The following is a 22,288-nucleotide window of genomic DNA, read 5'->3' on the forward strand; positions in this document are numbered from 1 at the left end:
GCACTGACAAAGTTCTGATGAAATTTTAAATCCCATTCTTTATATCTGGGAATTTGACCTAGTTTTTGATTGATATTGGCACATTATAGTGGGTTCAATTTAGTTCCTTCTAAAATCCTTCTCTGATGCTTTAGCATGGAGTGGAAGTATTCTGGAGTTCTCAAGAACTACTTAGGCCAGTGGTGTGTATGTTCTAGAAGGACCTACTAAGCTAGAAAGGTTAAGAGCATGGGCCAGTAAGCACCCAAGCATTGGGGTCTTAGCATCTGAGTATCAGTCTAAATAAAGGGGATTATCACTAAAAGATGATTGGCCCCAGCAATTTATGAAATGATTTGCTAAGACAAGGAGGAGGTTTCAGTAAGTCAATGAAAGGAGAACTTAAACCCTTAAAATTATACATCCTCAAAGTCTTACTATAATGATAGATATACATTTTTTCTTATTAGATAGTTTTTTGAAATAATATTTTATAATCTTATTTAGTCTCTTTTCTTATTCTTCAATTTTTCTTTTTTGTTTTCAGTTTCCAGATTTTTCCCTTGCTTTCTTGCTGTCCTCCAAGATTTATTTTCTAATCTTCTGCCATTTTGTTCTCTTTTTGGAAAAGTATTGGTTCTTTTCCAGAAGCAAGGATAGATAGCACTTAGATATTTTTTGATAACATTAAAATGAACATATTAAGATTGGCAGGAGGGAGCAAGTCATATACACATTTTTTAATTATTTATTTAAGGTAATGGGGTTAAATGGCTTGCCCAAGATCACACAGCTAGGCCATTATTAAATGTCTGAGGTCGGAATTGGACTTGGGTCCTACTGACTCCAGGGCCGGTGCTCTATCCACTTGTGCCACCTAGCTGCCCCCCCACATTTTTAAAAAGAAGCTGAGGAGAAACTGGGCTCTAGGAATGTAAAGCTCATCAAACAAAGACTGAGTAAATTTTGTTAAGTTAAGTGATACATTATTGGGTCAGTTCTCTTAAAGGAAAAGACAAATATTATTTGTGATACTTCAAGGGAATAAGATTAGAAGGCTGGGGAGACATACAGTGAAGAAGAATTATAAGGGAGAACTTGAAGGTCAAGCACTGGCAGCAAGACCAGTGAAATAAATTATTAAAATAAGAGATAAAGTTTTACTGAATCTAATATTGCTGAGCCACATTTGGTCTTTCATTTCTAAAATAAATTATATGGAATTTATATTAGAAGTCAAGCATACTTGTTTGACCCTTAAGAAAAAAAAATGAGAAAGGAAGACCCTTAAGAAGAAAACATTGAGAAAGGAGAACTGGAAATGAAATTTTATATATTATAGGACCAGAGAATAAACTTTTAGGACCCTGTTGGTACCTTAACTTTGCCAACTTGAATTATTTTTTAAAAATCTATTCAACCTTTTTGAAATGAAAAAATATCCTTTTCATAGGAAGGAAACATTTCACTGCAAAGAAGGAACACAATGTACTTGACTTAGCTGTTCTCAGAGGCAGAGTCTTTTGGGTCTTATGACCTTAACATTTAATGAAAAGAAGTTCCAGATATGAATGATTGGATGCTACAGAGAGAATGCAAAAATACAGCCTGCCATCTTCCAGGTCATCTTTTCAAATAGGCTAGTTCCACAAATAGAAAGAAAACTTTGTTGATTGGATAGCTTACTTGGATATTATGTATTTCCATTTCATTAAAAAGCTTTTTTTAAAACTAGAAACCAATTATTAATTTAATAGATATGGATGAGAAAAAGGGTAGAGTGACCAAGTTAGTGAAGTAGGGATTAAAAGAAGGAGTCAAGAGGTTAGGGAAGAGTACAGAGTCACCCAGACCATACATCAGTAAATCTTATGTCATTATCGGACAGGATACTGGGCCTTTTCCATCGCCCACCATTTCATTATCCTGCACTCAGGATATTGCAAAGGTGCCTTGGTCAACTCCAAGGTAGTCATTTTAACCCTGCTCAGACATGTTTCTTCCATGAGTATGAACTTGAATAATGATGTTGAGGGCTATAAGAGCTGCATTCATTTTGGATGGATTTTAGATTCTTAGTTTTTCTAGCAGCAGCTGTTTGACAGGTAGGAACTGACAACCAAATTGCAGTGTAGTGAGAAGATAATGAACACTCTCAAACATGATTCTTTAAATCTTTATTTACTGTGGAAAAATGAGCTTCAATGAAGTTGATTGAAGATGTGTTTAGCAAAAAAAGATTAAAAATTACTTTGAACCCTTTGCTGAATGATGTCATGACAATGACCATGCAAGATTCAGCATTAAAGTTTTATAATGAGCACAGAGGCTAAAGGCATGTTTCAGACTTCCCTGGTGATAGCTCCCCATAAATAATGTCTATCTTAGTGAAAAGGGGATCATTTATTTCCATGGAATACTAAAAAACAAAGAACGAATCACACAGAGTGGACCTGATGTAAGGTTGTAAAATAGAAGTAGACATTTGTCTTGGGAACTTTTTGGTAGGCATCCTTTCAGCCCTTGCTCTTCCTCCCATTCCTTTTCAGTCTTCTGTTATTCCCACTAGGACCATCCCATGATGCCACATCCTATATACCAGCTTCCTACTCTCTCCATTGGTTTACTTCAGCAGTTTTCTAGTACAACTCATACCTGAAAGAAATTCCCACTAGAATATTCCCAACCAGTGGTCATCTGCCTTCTGCTAGAAGCTCTCCAAGGAGGTTTCTACTTGGGAAAACTGTTTTTCCTGCCATCAAGTCTCATTGTGTCTTTTTGCAACTTTCACTTATTGTTTCTGGTTTAGACCTAATCCCTCTTCTGCATATCATTCTTTCAGATACTGAACCTTTATCCATTATATCTCCCCTAAGTCTTCTCTTTTCCAAACTCAGCTTCTCTACATCCTTTATCCAACCCTTATGGGGCATGAACTGAAGGACTTTCACCGTCCTGGGTGTTCCCTTCTGGATACTTTCCATCTTCTTCATGTCCCTTCTAAACAGCAGGGCCTAGAGATGAAGAGTGTAATATTTATTCCACATGCACTCTGACCAGGAAGCTTGGCCTCTCTTAATTTGGCCCAAGGTCACATTAGCTTTTCTGTCTGTCGCACTGTACTATTAACTTTTATCATTGGACTTTCAGGCCCCTTAACTCCCCTAATTTTTTTTAATGTATGCTTCTAGCCTACCTCCTCTTCCATCACCATGTTGCTGGCAATGTGGACTTTCTGAACACAAATAGAAGACTTCACATTTTTCGCTTTTGAATGCTTTTAATCTTAATACATTCAAGTCAGAACTCTAGGCTGTCAAAATCTTTTTGGCTAGATGACAAGAAAGAACTGGATAAATTAATGAATGAAACTCAAACTTTACTGGCTTAGTTTTTCCTTTCACCTTGGCCCCAAAGAACACATAGACTATATTTTAATTTTTATTGTTTCATTGCTGTTTTTTATTTTACAACACAGTCATTTCTCTTATTCCTCTCCCCTCCTCAACTCCCACTTCATTGACTCCTTCCTTGAAACAAAGGAAACCATTTTAGCAAAACAATCAACCCAAAGGTCTGTGTCTGACCTTGTGTATGTCCTGCATTCCTCATCCTGCCTCTTTACTGACTGGAGAAAAGGGTGTTTTTTGATCATTTTTTCTAGGACTGAAATTAAGAACATATGCATTTTAGCATGGGCCTTCAGTGTTTTAACTCCAAGAACTGAGTAATGGGAAACTTTCAGGTAAGGGGTGGAAGATATTTTGGAAGTTGTTAACTTTTCACTGGCCCTGAAATGACCTGGGTAGAAGGTAAACTCCTGGAAGGCAAGGACTGCCTTCATTTGTCTCTACAGTCATGGTACCTTGCACATAGTAGGTGCTTAATAAATGTTTGTTGAAATTAAATGGTGTCCCATATGTGTGCCCACTCACTCCAGCTAGGGATAGAGCTGGAGTTTGGGGGCCTTTGTGGGGTGTTTGAAAATGCTGATTCATATTATTTAGTAGCCTTGAAATGAACCATGAAATGTCTGTGTCATTATTTCCTTTCATTGCTTTCAGTTATTAACTCCATGGGATCTACTGCTGAAAGCTTTGTGACTTGACTAAGAACATGAGGAGAAAGAAAAATAGTGCTATTGATTAAGACATTGTATATGAAAGGGATAGAACCTGAACAGTAGAAATTTTCACCAGTGAATTTGCAAATTGGCACACAGTCTTTTTTTGATTATTTGAGATTCCTCTATTGATTTTAATTAAACACTGGTACAGATTGCCAGCCTGGGAAACATAAAAATAAAAACTATGCTCCTATTGCAGGTTTTTTGATCCTTCTAGAGAATCTTTTCAAAATGAGTGAGGTCCAGATGATTTTCAAAGTAGGAATTGTTTTTTTCTTTTTTTTTAATAATTATAATGCAGATACTTTGAGGGAAAAAAAAGGAAGAAAATTGATAACAATAAATCATGATTTTTTTCTACAATATGACTTTCCATTTAATTTTATTTTTCCTAAGTTTGAATGATGGTAAGGAAAACTGAATATAGGTACCATGTGACTTTTGCATGTCCATTTATAGTTTAAATTAAGATTAACCCGGTGTAGAACTAGAGGTAACATTCTAAAGATCTTCCTGACTATCCATAAAACTTCAGGTAAAGAAAGACATGTTTCAACAAATTTGACAAATCATTACAATTCCTTATTAAACAATGTTTAAGTGGAAACCTATTTGTTAGGGCTTGCTTTTATATTTCAGTAAAACAAGTTCATACGGACCATTTATGTCTGACCTGTGGTAGAGGCTTCCAGGCCTATATTGTTGGATACACTGTACACTGACTCCAATATTAGTGATATATTATATTGGTCTTCTCCCAGTATGAAGAAAAACAATTAAAACCAATAAATTCTGTATCTGCATAGGCTAGAAGTTAATGAGATTGCAAAGGATTATTTTTTAACTAGTTCTTTGGTATGTGTGGTCATAGAATTATAGGATTTAATATTGTTAGGGATGGTAGCAATCATCTAGTCATTTTATTGAGGAGGAAACTGATTCCCAAAGAAATGGAACTTCCCTAAGGGCACACAGGAAATGGAACTGGATTAGAACTTGATCCTTTGCTTCTAAATCCAGTGCCCTTTCCCCCAACTACATTCGCTCAGGACCCTAATGGTGTTAGAAATGATACATGCTGCTGCTTTCTTGGTATTCATGGCCTCTGATAGACTTGTTCTGGAGACTCCAGGCCTTCTTCTTGTACGATTCTACCTTTAGTTCATTCCACTTAGCTCTACTAAATAGTTTGCACTATCTACCTCTTTCTCTCTTTGTCCACTGAGACTTCAGGATACCCATAATTACCACAGAAAGCATGTGTACTGAACCAAAACAAGAGTGTTTAAATAGATCGACTGCTTCAGGGACAGGGACTTGTGAACACATCTGTTCTATGGGATTTTTTGTTTAATAAAATTCATTGAAACCAGATCAACTAAGCACTGTTATTGTGGGCCATCTGCCAGGACACCAAAGTAGCTCTCCCTAAGTGGAAACTTCGATTGAAATGTTATTAATTAAAATTATAGTTTTACCATTAGAAAAACAAAGGACAGTCTGAAAAGTCAGCAGAAACTATATAAATATGTAGCCATAAATAACAGAGACTATCTTCACAAGAAAGCATAAAATTCTGAAATATATATCAATACAGAAAAAGTGGCCTTAAACCATAGCTTTTTAGACTGTGGGACAAAGATTATAAAGATTTTAACCTCTAAAAGACTTCCTAATTTAAATTTAAATTTTTTATCCCCCTTTAGTTCTTAACTGTTGATCACCTAAATTATTTAAATATATTTTTACCTATATCAGCTATCAATATATTTTATGATGACATGCTAGCTATATTTTGAAAAGCACTAAATTTCAGTTTAGAGGATTTTGAAGAGGTTAAGAGGCTCAGAAACTGGATTTCTGGATATGTTCTTTTGTTGTGTTAGTAGAAATGGTCCTTCAAGCCAGAGGGGTAGTTAAGTGGTGCAGTGGATAAAGCACTGGCTTTGAAGTCAGGAGGACTGGAGTTCAAATCCAGCCTCAGATATTTATTAACTGTGTGACCTTAGGCAAGTTAACCCTGATTGCCTTGCATCCAAAGCCAAATCCAGTCATCCTGATTCCCATCTGGCCACTAGACCCAGAGGACTCTGGAGGAGAAAGTGAGACTGGTGACTTAACACAGCCCCTCCTTACTCAAATCTAATTCATATGCTTGTCACGATATCATCTCCCTGATGTCATGGTTTTCTTTGAGAATGAAGGAAAAATCGTTGCTATTAGTAGAAATAGTGACAATTTTCCCCAGTTGCTTAGCACCCTGGACAAGCTGTGGAGTGAAAGCAGTTCTGGGAGGAATAAAGATTTTAAAAGCATGTGATTCCTCTGATTTAATTTTTGAACTTCTCAAATCAATCTTTTATACTGGAAACCCCATTTCTACAGCACAGTGAGTCAGATTCCAGGGCAATTGATATAGAATAGAGACTGTAGTCATCCTTGTAGTCTGCAGAAGTAGAGTTGGTGACTTGTTGGACATTCACTGTAACATGATCATTACAATATTACTATAGAATCCAGTGAATAGGTGGCTAAATTTAAAATCAAATATATCTACAGCAAAAAGTAAAGCATACCCAAAGACCAAGCTACAACTCTCATCATTATTAAATATAAGTTGACAAAAGTTCCTTGAATAATATTTTTTCATTAGATATGTAAAGATCATTAAAGTCATTCCCTGATACTTTAAATTCTATAAAAAGACATTGTAATCATATTATTCATATGAAATGTTCAATGAATCATTCTAAACCACCAGTAGCTCTTTGTTCCTTTATAGGATCAAGGCCAAACTCTTTAGCCAGATAGTCAATGTTTTTACAATCTAGCCTTAATTTACCTTTCAAATCTTCTATCATACCACTTACTTTCTGAACCAGACAGATCACTAGCCCCACTTTCCCCTAAATGTACCATATCTATTATGACACTGGACCTTTTAGATTTTTTTCTCTCTGGAATTCCATTTCCATTCCTTGTTGTCGATCTAGAGCCTTCCTTTCTGTCCTTTCCTTCAAATCCCAACTTAAAGAGGTGAAAGGAACCTTAGAGATCATCTAATCAAACTCCCTTCATTTAACAAATGAAAAAACACGAGAGGTTAAGTGATTGACTAAGGTCATATCAGCCATGAATGATCAGAGTCAGGCTATAATCCCATGTGCCCTAACTCCAAATACAAGGCTCTTTTACCATACTATAGATGACAATGCGGATGCCTCCTTGCAGCTTTCCCTGATCACTGGAACTCACAATGATCTCTTATTTTTCTGATTTTCCATAGCAGTTATTACATACATAGCATTCATTCCCCATTTATAATCACTAAAAGTTTTATATTGGAATATTTCCATTTGTATATGTCTTATTTCCCCTCAACAGATTATATATTTCTTAAAGGTAGGGACTCTCTTGAACTTATTGGTATTCTCCACAGTGACCAACACAGTTCCCTGCTTATATTTTCATGCTTGATTAAAAGCAATTGATTGAATATTGAAATATAAGCCATTCAAAATTTTCTCATATTTTTAATATTAAAATGATTTATTGACAATTTTTGTTTTTACAAATGCCTCTTTCCAAATGAACCTTGCTATGTAACAAAACAAAATAGGCAAAATAACCCAATGTAGTGACTAAATCCAACATTTCATACTCATAGTTCCTCAACTTTACAAAGAAAGTAGATCGATGCATGTCTAGAGCCCGAGACTGGTACTTCTAAGTACACTTTGTTTCAAATTTATTTTCTTCTTTCTTTCTTTCTTTCTTTCTTTCTTTCTTTCTTTCTTTCTTTCCTTCTTTCTTTCCTTCTTTCCTTCCTTCCCTCTTTCTTTCTCTTTCTTTCTTTCTTTCTTTCTTTCTTTCTCTCTCTCTCTCTCTCTCTCTTTCTTTTTTCTTCTTCTCATCATTTTGGGCAATCTGTATCTTGTATATCTAATAGAATATAAAATCCTTGAGAACAAGAGTTATCTCACTTGGGCATTTCTATCTCCTATGCCTAGTACATAGTAGGTAGCACATAGCCAGTGCTTCAGCAATACTACTTTTCTGGCTCTGCATACTTTAATCAACATAAGTTTATGTGTATTTAACCAAGGTTCTCTGAATTCCTCATATTTTCCCTTTCTTACTGTGTAATAGTATTCTTTTACATTCATATACCACAGTTAATTCTGCCATTCCCCCATAAGTGAATATCCACTTTCTTTCCATTTATGGATACCACAAAAGAGGTTATTTATTGTAACTCCAGAACCAAAGTGAACAGTGTAATATTGTTTTTCAATCATGTAGTTTTCTTACCTGGACAGTGAGATGGCACAGTGGATAAAGTACCAGTCTTGGAGTCAAGAAGACTCATCTTCCTGAGTTCCAATCCAACCTCAGACCCTTCCTAGCTGCATGACCCTGGGCAAGTCACTTTACCCTTTTTGCCTCAGTTTCCTTATTTGTAAAATGATCTGGAGAAAGGAATATCAAACTGTTTCAGTATTTTTTGTCAAGAAAACCCCAATTGGGGTTTGCTTTCATTTTCAATGATGTGAGAGTCTGGAAAATCATTTTTAATAAGATAGAAAGTATTTTAAGTTTTATTATATATCAAATTATTGTTCTCAATGGACAAAGTCATTTTCTAAATTCTCAGTATTTGTTGCTGTATTGGTGAATGTTCTTTGCTTATTCTCTTGCTTATGTTAGATTATTCAAGTAATTATCAGCATATTAAGTAGAAAAAGGAGATATAAAAACATTCAACTTTGAGTTTCTAGGGATTTTGACATTTCTCTTATTAGCGCTAACTACTTGATGTTGTGCAAAATAAAAGTCTTCCTCAATACTCTGGTCAAAAATAAAGTTTTATTTTGTTTATAGCATCTAGACTTCAAATTTGATGTCTAGATTATAGTCTGAGTCTAAAAAAGCTAACAAGATGAGATGATGGAACCAAGGGGGAAGTCACTTTTATAAGTTGGATAATTTTTTTATTTGATATTATTACTGCAGATGTGTTTCAGTTGCAATAACAAATAATTGCAACTAGACCCGAGGGAATTGAGGTGCTATGCCTCTCCCTCTCCACTAAAGGACCTTTTTCAGTTTGGGGCTTGTTCAAGTACACCAAGGTCTGTTATGAGGGGAAACTGACCACCTAAAAGAAAGGTCAGATTCTTTTTCTTTTCTTTCTTTCTTTTGTGTGTGTGTGTGTGGGGGGGATTTTGCAAGGCAATGAGGTTGGATTTGAACTCAGGTTTGAACTCAGGTTCTCTTGACTCTAGGGCTGGTGCTCTATCCACTGTGCAACCTAGCTGCCCCCAGATTACTTTTTCTTGAACTTTTCAACACTTTATAACCCCATCTTGAAGCTCCAGGGAAAAATAAACTTAAATTTTAGATTTGGGATCATGTCTAGGTTCCTCTAAAAAGGGAGTAGTAGAAAGGTTCTCTAAGTCTGCTGTTTAGCTATTCTGTATTTATTGTACATTTATTTATTTATGTATCTTTGACTCATTCAGTCACTTTCAGCAATCTATCATATCTAATTTTTTAAAGTTAATCTCAGTTTCTTAACTTTCTTATCATTTTGTTAAATTTGTCTAGATCTGAAAAGAGTATAGGGAGATCTCCTTGCTATTTTGATTTCACTGTTTCTCTCAGCAATTCAATTAACTTTTCCTTTTAGTATTTAGACACTGTTTTTGGTGCATTTATTTTAAGTTTTGATATTGATTCATTATCTATGTTGCCTTTAATACTAATATAGTTTTCTTGCTTGTCTTTTCTATTTCTGTTTTGTTTGACGCCTTATCTAAAGTTATGGTTGCCACTCTTGTGTTTTTGAGTTCACCCGAAACATCAGAGATTCTACTCTAGACCTTCAACTATAGATAAATGATTATATTTAAAGTGTATTTCTTATAAACAACGTATTGTTGAATTCTGCTTCCTAATCTTTTATGCTATCTTCTTTAGTTTATGAGGGGAGGGAGGGGAGGGAGGGGAGGAAGGGAAGAGAATAAATGCTTATATATTACTGGAACACTTTTTACAGATTATCTCATTTGATCCTTACAAAAACCCTGAGACATAGGTGCCATTATTATCCCCATTTTACAGATGAGATTACTGACTGAGGCAAACAGATGTTAAGTGACTTGTCTAGAATCACATAGCTATTAAGTATATGAGGTTGGATTTGAATTCAGATATTCTTGACTTTTGGTGCAGTACTCTATCCACTGCCACTAGCTCCCTCTTGATTACTTCATGCCATTCACTTTCAGTTATGATGATTAATTGTCCTCTTGTATTTTCCCTTTTTTTGTTTTTATCCCTTCCTTCTTTACATAGATTGCTGTTGTTTGTCCTTTGTTATTAAAGAGGACCATGACATCAGGAAGGTGATACTTGACTTGCAATGAATAGGATTTAAGTGAGGGAAGGCTGTGTAAAGTCACCAACTTCACTCTCTTCTCTGGAGCCATCTGGATCCAGCAAGACAGGAACAGGATGGGGCAGCTAGGTGGCGCAGCGGATAAAGCACCAGCCCTGGAGTCAGGAGGACCTGGGTTTAAATCCGATCTCAGACACTTAATGATTACCTAGCTGTGTGGCCTTGGGCAAGCCACTTAACCCCGTTTGCCTTGCAAAAACCTTTAAAAAAAAGACAGGAACAGGATGACCCTAGATGCAGAGGGAGACCTTGGCCTTTTTAAGCTAAGTTCTTTTCCTAGGTCTCAGTTCAACAGAAACCTCTTTTGAGAAGTTTGATTAATATGTCTATTCTATAAATGATGTGATCTGTTTCCACTCCACTGTGCCTCTTCTCTTCCCCTTCTATTGTCCTCAATCACAAATTTTTGTTTTTTCATTCTTTCCTTTTAATCCTCCTTTACACTCTTGCCTTCAACACTAGAGTTTGCCTTGTTTGACTATTTCCTTACTATTCTGACTTCTCCCTTAATTGCCCTGTCTCTGTCCCTGTTTATTCCCATGTTGAGTTTAATATATTTCTATTCCATGTTCTGTGTTTGTTGTACGGGTGTATGTGTGTGTTCAGTCTTCCTTTGTCTGATTCAGATGAAAACACAGTTTGTGGGATGAGTATTTTCCCCCACCCCTTATTCCATATTTATATACTTATTTCATATATCTCTATTATAAGAAATAATTAGTTCTTTGCTCTTCTTTTTTTCTCCAGTATTTTTCCATATCCTTCCCTTTTTTTTTCTTCTTCTGAGATAGTCAAAGCAGATTAACATCACCTCTGGTTGGCCTCTGCCTATCTTATTTTACTTTCTCCATGACCCTTGAAAAAAATAGAATTCTAAGGGGACGCTTGTTTCTCTTCAATTCTCTTCAATTCATACTTATATAGTAGATCAAATCTATGTTTCTCTTGCTTCGTGAATTTCCACTTCAAATTATTAACTAAGTTCTGGCCTTTTCATAGGAAATGCTTAGAAATCCTCTATTTCATTTAAGATTCTTCTTTTCTCCTGTAGGATTATATTCTGTTTTGGAGGAGGTAGGTTATTATTCATTGTAAGCCTTTATATTTTTCCTTTTGGAATATTTTATTCTACTCTCACCTTTTTCTTTGTAGTAGTAATTGTCAAATTTTATGAGATCCTGATGATGGCTTCTTGATAATTAAATTTTCAATTTTGGTTGTTTGTAATGCTTTTTTCTTTGATCTGGAAACTTTGGGTTTTGGCTGATATATTACTAGGGATTTCCTCTTTATGGTTTATTTCAGGAAGTGACCGAAGAATCTTACTATTTTAATTTTGTTCTTTGTTTCTAAGAGATGTGAATAGTTTTCATTCATGATTTCTTAAAATATGGTATACAAATCATTTTTGTTCATTAATTTTCAGTTAGTGCTGAGTTCAAATCTGATCTCAGACATTTGCTAGCTAGATGTGCCTGGGGAAGTCATTTCACCCTGTTTGACTCAGTTCCACATCTGTAAAATAAGCTATAGAAGGAAATGGCAAACTAGTCTATTATCTTTGCTAAGAAAACTCCAAGTGTTAGACAGGATTGAAAAACAACCCAATAAAGTCTGATGAATCTTAGAGTAACTCTCCTTAGCCAGTGTTCCAGGCTTTTTGTTTTTCACTTTATGCTGAGTATTTTATTGTTTTCCCCCAGTCTTTTAATTTTGTTTTGCTACTGTTGGTTGCTTCATGAAGTTATATATTCTTTGTCCTGTTCTATTTTTCAAGTTCAGTGCCTGAAAGTTTTTCATTGCCTGTTCTGAGGTATTAATTCCCCTTGCCATTCTTTTTTCTCTGTTTCCACTTTGTATCTTTGTTTTCACGTCTCCTAGGTACCCTTATGTTTTTGTTTTTTTTTTTTTTGTGGCCAGGATATTGTTACATCTAAGTATCTAATTAGATTTCTTGTGCAGTAACTCTCTTGTTCTTGGCATATCCTTTGAACTTGAGTCAGTTCAAGATATTTCTTTGTTGTGTTAGATGTTTTCTTCCATTTAATCATATCTGCCTCTCTTTTCTTCTTTGGAGGCTTGTACTTTGGTCAAAGTCTGTTCCTGAACTCCTGGATGATATAGGAAGGCCCTGATTCTGAGTGTGGTGGCTAAGATTAGGACCCCCTTTCTGTCAGAATTATCTCCTGTTCTTTTAGGTCCAGGCTAGATGAATGGTCACTAATGGGCATGGACTGACAAGATGCTCTCTTGGACATAGGCAACCCACATACTCTTCTCATCCTGTCCACTGCAGTAGGTTCAGGATGCTTTACATTTATCTTCCATCTAATTTGACTTGTTTCTGTTCAGGGCTTTTACACTATTCTCTTAAACTTTTTGTGTCATCCAGGATTGACTGGAAGAGTTTAATAACTGATTCTCTTTGATTTTCTTTATTATTATTATTCCTTCTGATACATTTTATAGCTTTCCTGAGGTATTTGTATGTGATCTGACCTCTCTCAATCCTAAAATAGTTTTATCTCCTCACGATCTTCTCAGGAAAAACCTAAAATACATGTTACATATAGGAGCCCCAGAGTTGCCCGAGTCCACAATAAGCTTTAGCTGCCATTTACTCACAATTTGTTATTTCTCTGGGTTATACCCCAACCCGCCACCAATCTGTCTCTGGAAAGAGTCTTGAAGACTCCTGTTAGTTTGGTCTTGGCAAATATAAAGAGAAGAGGGAAGTAGATGGGAGGTCATTCCCCTTTAAACATCTATTAAGTCATCAGCTATTCTCACTCATTGACTAATAAGGATATTATATCAACACCTGAAATTACAAAGCATTTCAGCATTGAATTCCACATGATCCTGGAATTTCTTGAAGTTTCCAAGGAAGCTCTGGCATTCAGTCACTCGGATAGTCCCATTCCTACTCAGATTCCAACCCTTGCTAAATAGAGTATTTTTATTATTGCTATTTTATTCACATTGTACCATAAAAGTTTTTAGCAACACCACAGTTTAGGTAATGCAAATGATCAGCTTTTATTTTGAATATGTATCAGTGTTTATAGGTAATCATTTTTAGTATTAACTCTATTGAGTTCATATGAAATGCATCGCTCTTTGTTTTTTTATGAACAAATCTTTATTTCCATCCATGAAATCTATAAAGGTTTAAAAATATCAGTCAAGATCAATAGTTAACAAGAGAAAGAAAAATAAATTAGTAAAATTGCCCAACTTCTCAATAATCATTTTCTTTCTCAAATACTGTTTCCCCACCTGAAAAATGAAGGCATTGGACTCCATTATAATGTTCTTTGAGCAAGCCTGTGGATGTTATTGACCTAGGCTAATTTAGCGTAACTGTTTGATTTTGTGATACTGGTAAAAGACTTCATTTCCACAATCCTCCCTCTACTCCCTCTGATAAAGGGATAGACCCTGTTGAAGTTCATTTTGTGGGAAAGTCATTATCAGTCATTGGCATCAAATTTTAGATTAATTTGTTAGATTATTTCACCAACTGAGTAGTAGTATTTGGGGAGATGGAACAACGTAATGGTAAATTTCTATATGGGAAGGACAGGGGAAAAAAAACTGGAGTGCAAGACACTGAGTAGTTCAGAAAAAGTATTATATAGTAAGAGGTCCAGAGGATCAAGAAGGTACTGTGTATCTGATGGAAGGGAATGAAAAATGATGAGGGGAGAGGAAACTAAAAGGGGTGAGGGAGTCAGAAAGGAAAATGGAAGTGTGTTGATGACAAACTATCTCCTTCACAATTTTATCTTGGAATGATTCTGTCTTTGATGATTCAAAAGTCAATGATATCTAAAACTTTTCACTACAATACAGTTTCCATTTGGGATAGAGAGTAGTATTTTTTCCCCATGGGAACATAACTTCAAATTTATAATGGAATTGTTAAGAAAATAGTCACTTTAAAAAAATCAGGTTTCTTTGGTCCCTTCTAACTTTAAATCTATGATTGTATGATTTGAATAGAAACTTATTAAAGTACATATTTCATGAATTATGGAATTATCTGAATTTATATTAAGGTTAGAGTAGGTTTTGGACCTAGGATTTCATTGTATTGGGAATCCCTAGGTAAAGGACGTCCTTCTTCCCCAATCTGCATTTGCTCTGTGATTTAGAGTATTTGAAAGTTAGACTCACTATTTGTGGGTAAAACATTCCTATCATGACCGTTTACTTTATTTTCATATATTTTTAAATGTCTGTGAATAAAATGCTATGTTTCTAGTATTTGGAGAGCTGATACACAACATCAAGCTGATTTTGATTACCTGATAGGTTAAGTATTAGCCTAAGTAAACTATTCACTGTATTGTCTAAATCCAACAAATCATTTGGTATATTTATAGATAAGATAATCAGTGATTCTGAACTGATTGCAGACTTGAAAGGAGTGATCTAATATGATGGCTGCTGAATTTTGGTTATTATTTTTGTGCAATGAATTGAGTTGATATTTTAAAAATAAATGGTCATTTTAGCTTCCAGTCTTCAAACTGATTTGCTCTGATATAATATGCAATTAGGAACCAATTTAGTGTAAGTCTGCTATTTACCAGGCCTATACCAACAGTGATTCTAAAATATATATTTTTTCTGTCAAAATATTATGTAAAGTTATGCTTAATATTAAGTAGATTAAACATAATAGATGTATATGTTTTCAGTGTAATAGTACCATATTAAATTGTGCAAATATAATTCAGGAAAAAAAGTCAATGATTACTTAGATCACAAAGCATACTATTTTTGTGTAGGAGAACTTATGAAAAGTTCTTGAAGGAATTCAAAGGTTATTCCTGCTCACAGATCTCTTGGATAAACTGATGTTCAGCAAATCAATGAGGCCCAAGTGGCCATCCCTGAAAACATAAACTCTTTTCGTTTGTTTTTAATGATTGCCCAAATCTGACACTTGTTAGGTAAATATCTGAACATAAGGTGGAATAAAATACTCGTTTCTTGGTGGGAAAGAAAATGAATTGTATTTTGTTCTTTTTTAGGTAGTCTCTTGGTCCTAGTTCTTCTGTTAACTATGTTAACATGGACATTTACCCAAGCTTCTTTTTGAAAAGTGTGCTATTATACCTTAGCTTTTTAACTTGTAAGGGAGGCCCTAGTGGGCTCTGATTTTAATTTGCTTAATTTATGGAATTTCGTACAGATGTATGCAAATGGAAGAACCTGACTTAATACCAATATTAGCATAGGACTGTGCAGAAAGTGGAAGCTGGACTTTGTAAGATCTTAAGCAAGTAATTTCCTTTCTTTAGACCCTAGTTTCCTCCTCTGTAAAAATAAAATGTTCAATTAAGTGATCTCTCAGATTCATCACTCAATTAACATTCTATGATTTACCAAATGGCTGCACTTCAAAGAGAAAAGTCTACGGTTTAGGGAGAATGAAATTACTTCTCACTCTGAGTTGTGTTTAGAACATTAGATTGGAAATTGTTAGATCTTAGTTCTTTTTCCTATTTAAATATAAACATTTAGGGGCAGCTACATGGCACAGTGGATAGAGCACCGGCCCTGGAGTCAGGAGTCCCTGAGTTCAAATCCAGCCTCAGACACTTAATACTTACCTAGCTGTGTGGTCTTGGGCAAACCACTAAACCCCATTGCTTTGCAAAAACCTAAAAAAATAAACATTTAAAATAGTCTATTTGTATATATATATATATATATATATATATATATATTCATGTAATATATTACACTATAATAGTATATCCCATCGACATTGTTCTCTTAACTGTCTATATTCGATTGTTGGTGGCTGTATAAAAAAGTTTGAAAGAAAAAGTAGGAATAGTAATGTTTGGCTGTTGTATTTCAAAAAATCAAAATTCATTACATTCTCTCCAGAAGCTACTGATTTTGCACTTCCATGGAAAACAAGAAAAAATTTTTTTTTTGTTTTCTATCCCCAGAACACCCTATTCATTGCAGAAGTGTCTCTCTCCCCCTACTTACTACTTTAGTACTTTGCCTACTGGAAAGTTGCTTAGCAAACTCTCAACCCAGTTTCAAATGATAGACTTCTTTAGATCAGGAAAAATAGTTAAATTTTTCATAGTGGGAAGAAGTTAAATACTGTATATTTATTTTAATCACAAGGCCAAGTCTGCTTCTTCTACATTTTGGACTTCAATTTGTTTTGCTGTTTGTTTGCTTTTGGAAGAGACCAAAGTTGTGAACACATGGTCTATGGATCTTCCTGGAATTTGATTCTTGGAGGGAATAAAACTTGTGCTTTTCTTTTTTCCTGCTTAGTGGTAATCTGAATTCATTTAGGAGCTTTTGCTGGTTATAATTCATAACTACAATAGATCTTAGAAGAATCACAGTTGCAGATGATCCAAAGTACATTCATGAGAAGTCTCACATGAGATATCCTTTACAGATAGAACTAGAGCTAGATCTTCTATGATGAGAAATGATGAGACAATTTGAATGCAGCTCTGAAAATATTTTAAAAAGAAAAAAAAAACAAACCAAACCAGGAAGACCTCTAGGAAGTTAGGTAGATCCTCTGTGGATGATTTGTAGAAAAATGAAAACAAGAATTGCATAAGATATGAGGGTATGGAGGGTTTGAGATGTGTACCAAGGTATCAATGAGGGCACAGATCCTTTAAGCATATTCTATATAAAGCACAAGGCTAGGTACTGTTCAAGCAGCAGACTAGGCTGTAGGGGGTAACGGCTGACTTCTAAATGTGGGTGTGACTGGGACTGCTCTGTTCCTATACATTAATAAGGGTCTATTTATGCCCCTTGGAAATTCAGCAGCCAAGTAAAGGCTGTTAATTCCACACACACACCCCTTTTCCTCTCATGTACACAGAAGAAAGTTTCTTTGCAGGCAGTAAAGGGAGGTTCTTATCTTTAGGACAGAGTGATTTTGTGCTGGAGAAGTTGCTTCAGTGAAGAACTCAGAGCCCATTGCTTCTCTTGTGAAAGTTTGCTATTTAAGGAGGTAATTTTGCATGTCCTGACTTGGGGGGGATGATTTACTATCTCTCACATTTGTGATGGATCCTTAAGAGAGATGCTCTGCTCAGAAATTTCAGTTTGGTATTTGTGTGTGGCCTTTGCAGTGTTGCTTGCCATCACTGTTGAACTGCCTTCATTTCCCCCTAGGCCTCAGGGAGCAGGTGTTATAAATAGAACCTGTCCAAGACGTGTTGAGCAACAAGCCTTCTTGGGCTTGTGGTGGCAGCTGCTGCTGTGTTTATTACTGTCTGAGCTTTTACTATCTGGGGCTCCACACTCTGCACACATGAGAGAAAACCCATTTCACACTTCCCACCTAGAGGGGATTCAGGGTGATACACTTTGGAGAGAACATATGCCAGCAAAGTGCTCCTTGGGCTTTTCGTCTTGAGCAAAAATGGCTGACTGAAGCCTTAGAAATGTGACCTCCAGTTTCAGAAATTAAACACTGAAGAGTTTGAGCCAGATTCCATTATGTTTCTGTATAACCTGGGCTTCTTTTCTGAGGAAATCTGAAAATTGAAGGCATACTTGTGCTTTGTTTCCTTTGTGCTCTGAAAAGACTGGAGAGTTGGAAAAGTCCTGCAAAGGAAAAATAAATTGATTGGGCTATAGCAAGCACAGGAAAAGCTAAGGAACTTGGGAATATTCCAACCAAAGAAAGGCATCAGGAGTCACTTTAAGTAGGAAGTGTGAATGTAGGGTTTCTCTAGTGTGAAACTGGAATTAGTGGAAACTCAGGTTTCCCTTAACCCTATCACACATTTTCTTTTCTTTTGGAGGATAGGAATGCATTACATAATTTTATTGTAGAAGCTGATATCAAAATGTGACTCACTTTACAAAAATTTGGGTTGTGACCAACTTTGTTATGATAAATTGTTACATAAATCAAGAAATAGATTCTTCATTTGAGTGTGCCAGCATCTACATCTGCCCGTTTTAAACTTTTGGAGCAAGGTGTTTATGGAAGTATAAAAATCTGTTTGATTAATTTTTCCTACCAATAAACATAGACCCTAAGCAAAATTGCAAAGTAAACCCCTCTTCTTCTCCTGGCATCCTTCACCTTCTAATCCCTCCTGAAACCTCCCAGGAATCCTTGCACCATATCCGTTGAGAACTTTTCCTCATATTTCACTGAAGAAGGACATTCTCCAAAAACTCCTGCATATTTTATATGCATTTTTCCTTTCTTTCTCATCTTACATCACCCAGATGCCTCCCCACTATCTTATCTTTCACTCTTGTTTAACATAAAGAGTTGATCTTTTTCCTCGAAAAAGTCAATCCCTCTACATATACAAGTGATCCTATACATCCCATCTTTTCCAGCAGATTGTCCCCTCTACCATCCCTACCTCCTTATCTCAGTATTGTCCCATCTACTGGCTGCTTTTCCACTGCCTTACATACATTCATATCCCCTCCCTACCCCCCACAATTCTCAGAAAACCTCCCTTGATCTGTTCATTCCTACTATTATCCTAAATCTCTCTTCCCTTTCATGACTAAACTCCTTGAGAAGTCAATCGATGTATGATTGATGCTTCCACATCCTTTCATCTTACTCTTTTCTTAACTCTTTATAGTCTGGCTTCTAATCTCATCTTTAAACTAAAAGTGCTCTCTCCAGTTCGGAATTATTTTTTAATTGTCAAATTCAATGGTCTTTTCTCAATCCTCATCCTTTTTAACCTTTATGCAGCTTTTCATACTGTTGAGTACTCTCTTCTTGACATCTTCTTCTTTCTAGATTTTCATGATACTATTATGTCTCATTTCTCCCCTTACCATTCTTACTGCCCCTTCTCAGTCTCTATTGCTGGTTCTTCATCCAGGTCATACCCACTAACAGTGGGCATCCCCCAAGGCTCTGTCCTGGATCTTTCTCTCTTCTCCCTCTATGCTTTTAAACTTGATAATCTCATAAACTCCATGGATTTGATTATTTTCTTCCTGCAAAGTATTTTCAGCTCTCCTTATCCAGCCCTAATCTCTCTCCTGACCTCAAGTCTTGCATCTCCAGCTTCCCACTGGATGTCTTTTAGATGTCTTGAACCCAATTTGTCCAAAACTCATCATCTCTACAACCCCTCCCAATCCTGTCCTCTTGCAGACTTCTGTTACTGCTTAAGACACCATCATAACAACTGGAGACCCACAGTGAGGGGGCAGCAGGTGAAACAGAGTTGGGTCTCACCTCTGATTGTTTGCATATATCCCCAGAGACCTTGTTCTTAAATATTTCCCAGGGGTTGCTATCTTCCTCCACTATACTGTAAGCTTCTTGAGGTTAGGGACTCTTTCTGGATTTTTTTTTGTATACCAGGGCTTAGCTCAGTGCCTGGCATACAGTAGACATTTAATAAAAAACTTGCTTATTTGCTGATTTCCAAGTCCATTTAGGAACCATTCTCACAGCTTCATCTGCTATAAACTCTAATTATTGGAAAGATAAATGAGAAGGTAATGACTTTGGAGTTGTCAATGTTGGCTAAAGGGTCGAGTTAAGATCTGTCCCAGAAGTATTTGTTTTTTAATAGAGGCTCTGAACAAAATTAACCTCCAGAACCTAAAGAATGATTTCAAGATGTGGAATTTTGTAGATTCCATTTCTTGCCCACATAGGAAGGCTTCAACCTCCTATGAATGCCTAAAATCAACCCTAGACATTAGTGAATGACTCTACCTTCCAAAAGGGACTCCAGATAGTTTGAAAGAATGCTTTGTGATTCAGATTTCAGTGAAGGCTCTCCTGAAGAAACTAGCATAATAGGAGATTTTTCATTCAGTTGGTCACTGGCCTCTTTCCCTTAGCTAATTTTGGAGTGTTGGGCTGTTACCACTTCTGTCAACTCTCTTAAGGCAGCCTTGTGGACCCACTCTTTTCACCTGACACTTAATTTACTTTTGCCCTTCCATAAAGACAGTGTGACTACTGTATTTGGTAGGATGTAGAAGATGATACATAGCCAAAGAGAACTGTTTCAATAGAGTAAGCATTGGTAGTTTCCCTATTGATGCCCCCAAGTCATGAAACCCCTTAGTTAGCACTCCAGCTGAGTCGGGCATCAAATATTTATTAAAAAGTAGAAAAACATCATTTAGCTTTGGACCTTCCCTAGGCTGATTCCAGTTCCCTGGAAATTCATTTCAACTTGTGAATAACCCTGTAACTTACAGGAGGGGTGGGCAGAAGAGATTTGTTTGCTTTTACTAATCAATATTACTTTGAATAAGTAAAGTGGCTATTTGTTATTATTTAGTAAATTTGTCTTCAAAAATTTCATTTGGCCCTTTTGTCTCTCTCAAAATACCAAATAATTTCTTTTGGCAGGTAATTTTTACTGATGGAGTGCATTAAATCAGGATAATAACACTTGTACTGCCTTTGTAAATCTTAGATTGGTATATAAATATAACTTATTAATATTGTATAAGTGTGAGTCTATGATTACTCAGTACTTCCAGGACCTGCCTATAATTTCGTAGACGTGAGTACTGAGATACAGACTGTAATCCATCTATGTCTTAGTAACATATGTTGTCTGTGAATTTCTTTGGCTCCAAAACTTCATTACTTGGGTGCATTCTGCTGGACCACACTCATTCTCATTTTAGCTTAGTGGAATCTGCCAGATCTTTGTCCACCAGATCCCAGAGCCAGTTTTAAAGCGTGGGAGTAGAATGTTATTAGTACAATAAAAATCTAGTGGTAAAATAAGATTTGTTCTTAGTCTTTGTGCCAAAGTCACTGGTTAATTAAGCTCTCAATCTGCTTCAGGCCAGACCTGATCATTTTAACTGCTTATATCCTACAGACTGACTTGATGCTGATTCAAAGTTGAAAGTGGTGACCTGTAAGAGCAGTAGTGGAAAGGGATATTAGACATGCCTTTCTTCCTTGGAATGACAGGATCTAAGAGGCCATCTGGTCTGATCCATACCTGAATAAAAGTTTCTTCTGTACCGACCTATGAATCACCAAACATTTATTAAGGGTCTAGAACATGCCAGGCATTCTGGGTATGCTAGGTCCGCAGCATACAAATCCCAAAGCAAAATGGTTTCTGCCCTCAAGGAGCTTAAAACAATGTGTACCTAAGCATAAGCTAAATGAAGGAATAAGGGCAATCATACCTAGGCTAGGAGGTGGAGGTGGGGACCAAGGAAGGCTTCATGTAGATGACAATGCCTGAGTAGAGTTTTTAAAGTAATCAGGGATTGGGAGAGGTAAAGATACAAGGCTAGTGTATTCTGAGCCTTGGGAGACAGCCAGTGCAAAGGAACCAAAAAAGAAGATGGAACCTCATGTGGGCAGAATAGCAAAGAAGGGCTGTCTGACTGGACTTTCAAAGGTAGGATGTATGAGGCTAAGAAAAAGGAAAGTGAATGTTTGCAGTTTGGAACCTATTTCTTTCAGACAACTAGTTTAAAATACCTAAAAAGCATCTGGAAATCCCAGGCTGGAGCTCAGGAATAGATCTAGATGTATAGGAGTGGAATTCATATACATAAAAATAATAATTAAACACATGAGTGTCGGGAGATGATAAGGAGAGAAAAGAACAGGGTCCAGGACAGAGTCTTGAGGCACATCCACATTTAGCAGGCATGATACTGTTGATGAATCAACAAAGGAGACAGAATGAGTGGAGAGACGAATAGGAAAAGCTAAAGAG

The sequence above is a fragment of the Macrotis lagotis genome, chromosome X (assembly GCF_037893015.1).
Source record: "Macrotis lagotis isolate mMagLag1 chromosome X, bilby.v1.9.chrom.fasta, whole genome shotgun sequence".
Classification (NCBI taxonomy): Eukaryota; Metazoa; Chordata; class Mammalia; order Peramelemorphia; family Peramelidae; genus Macrotis; species Macrotis lagotis.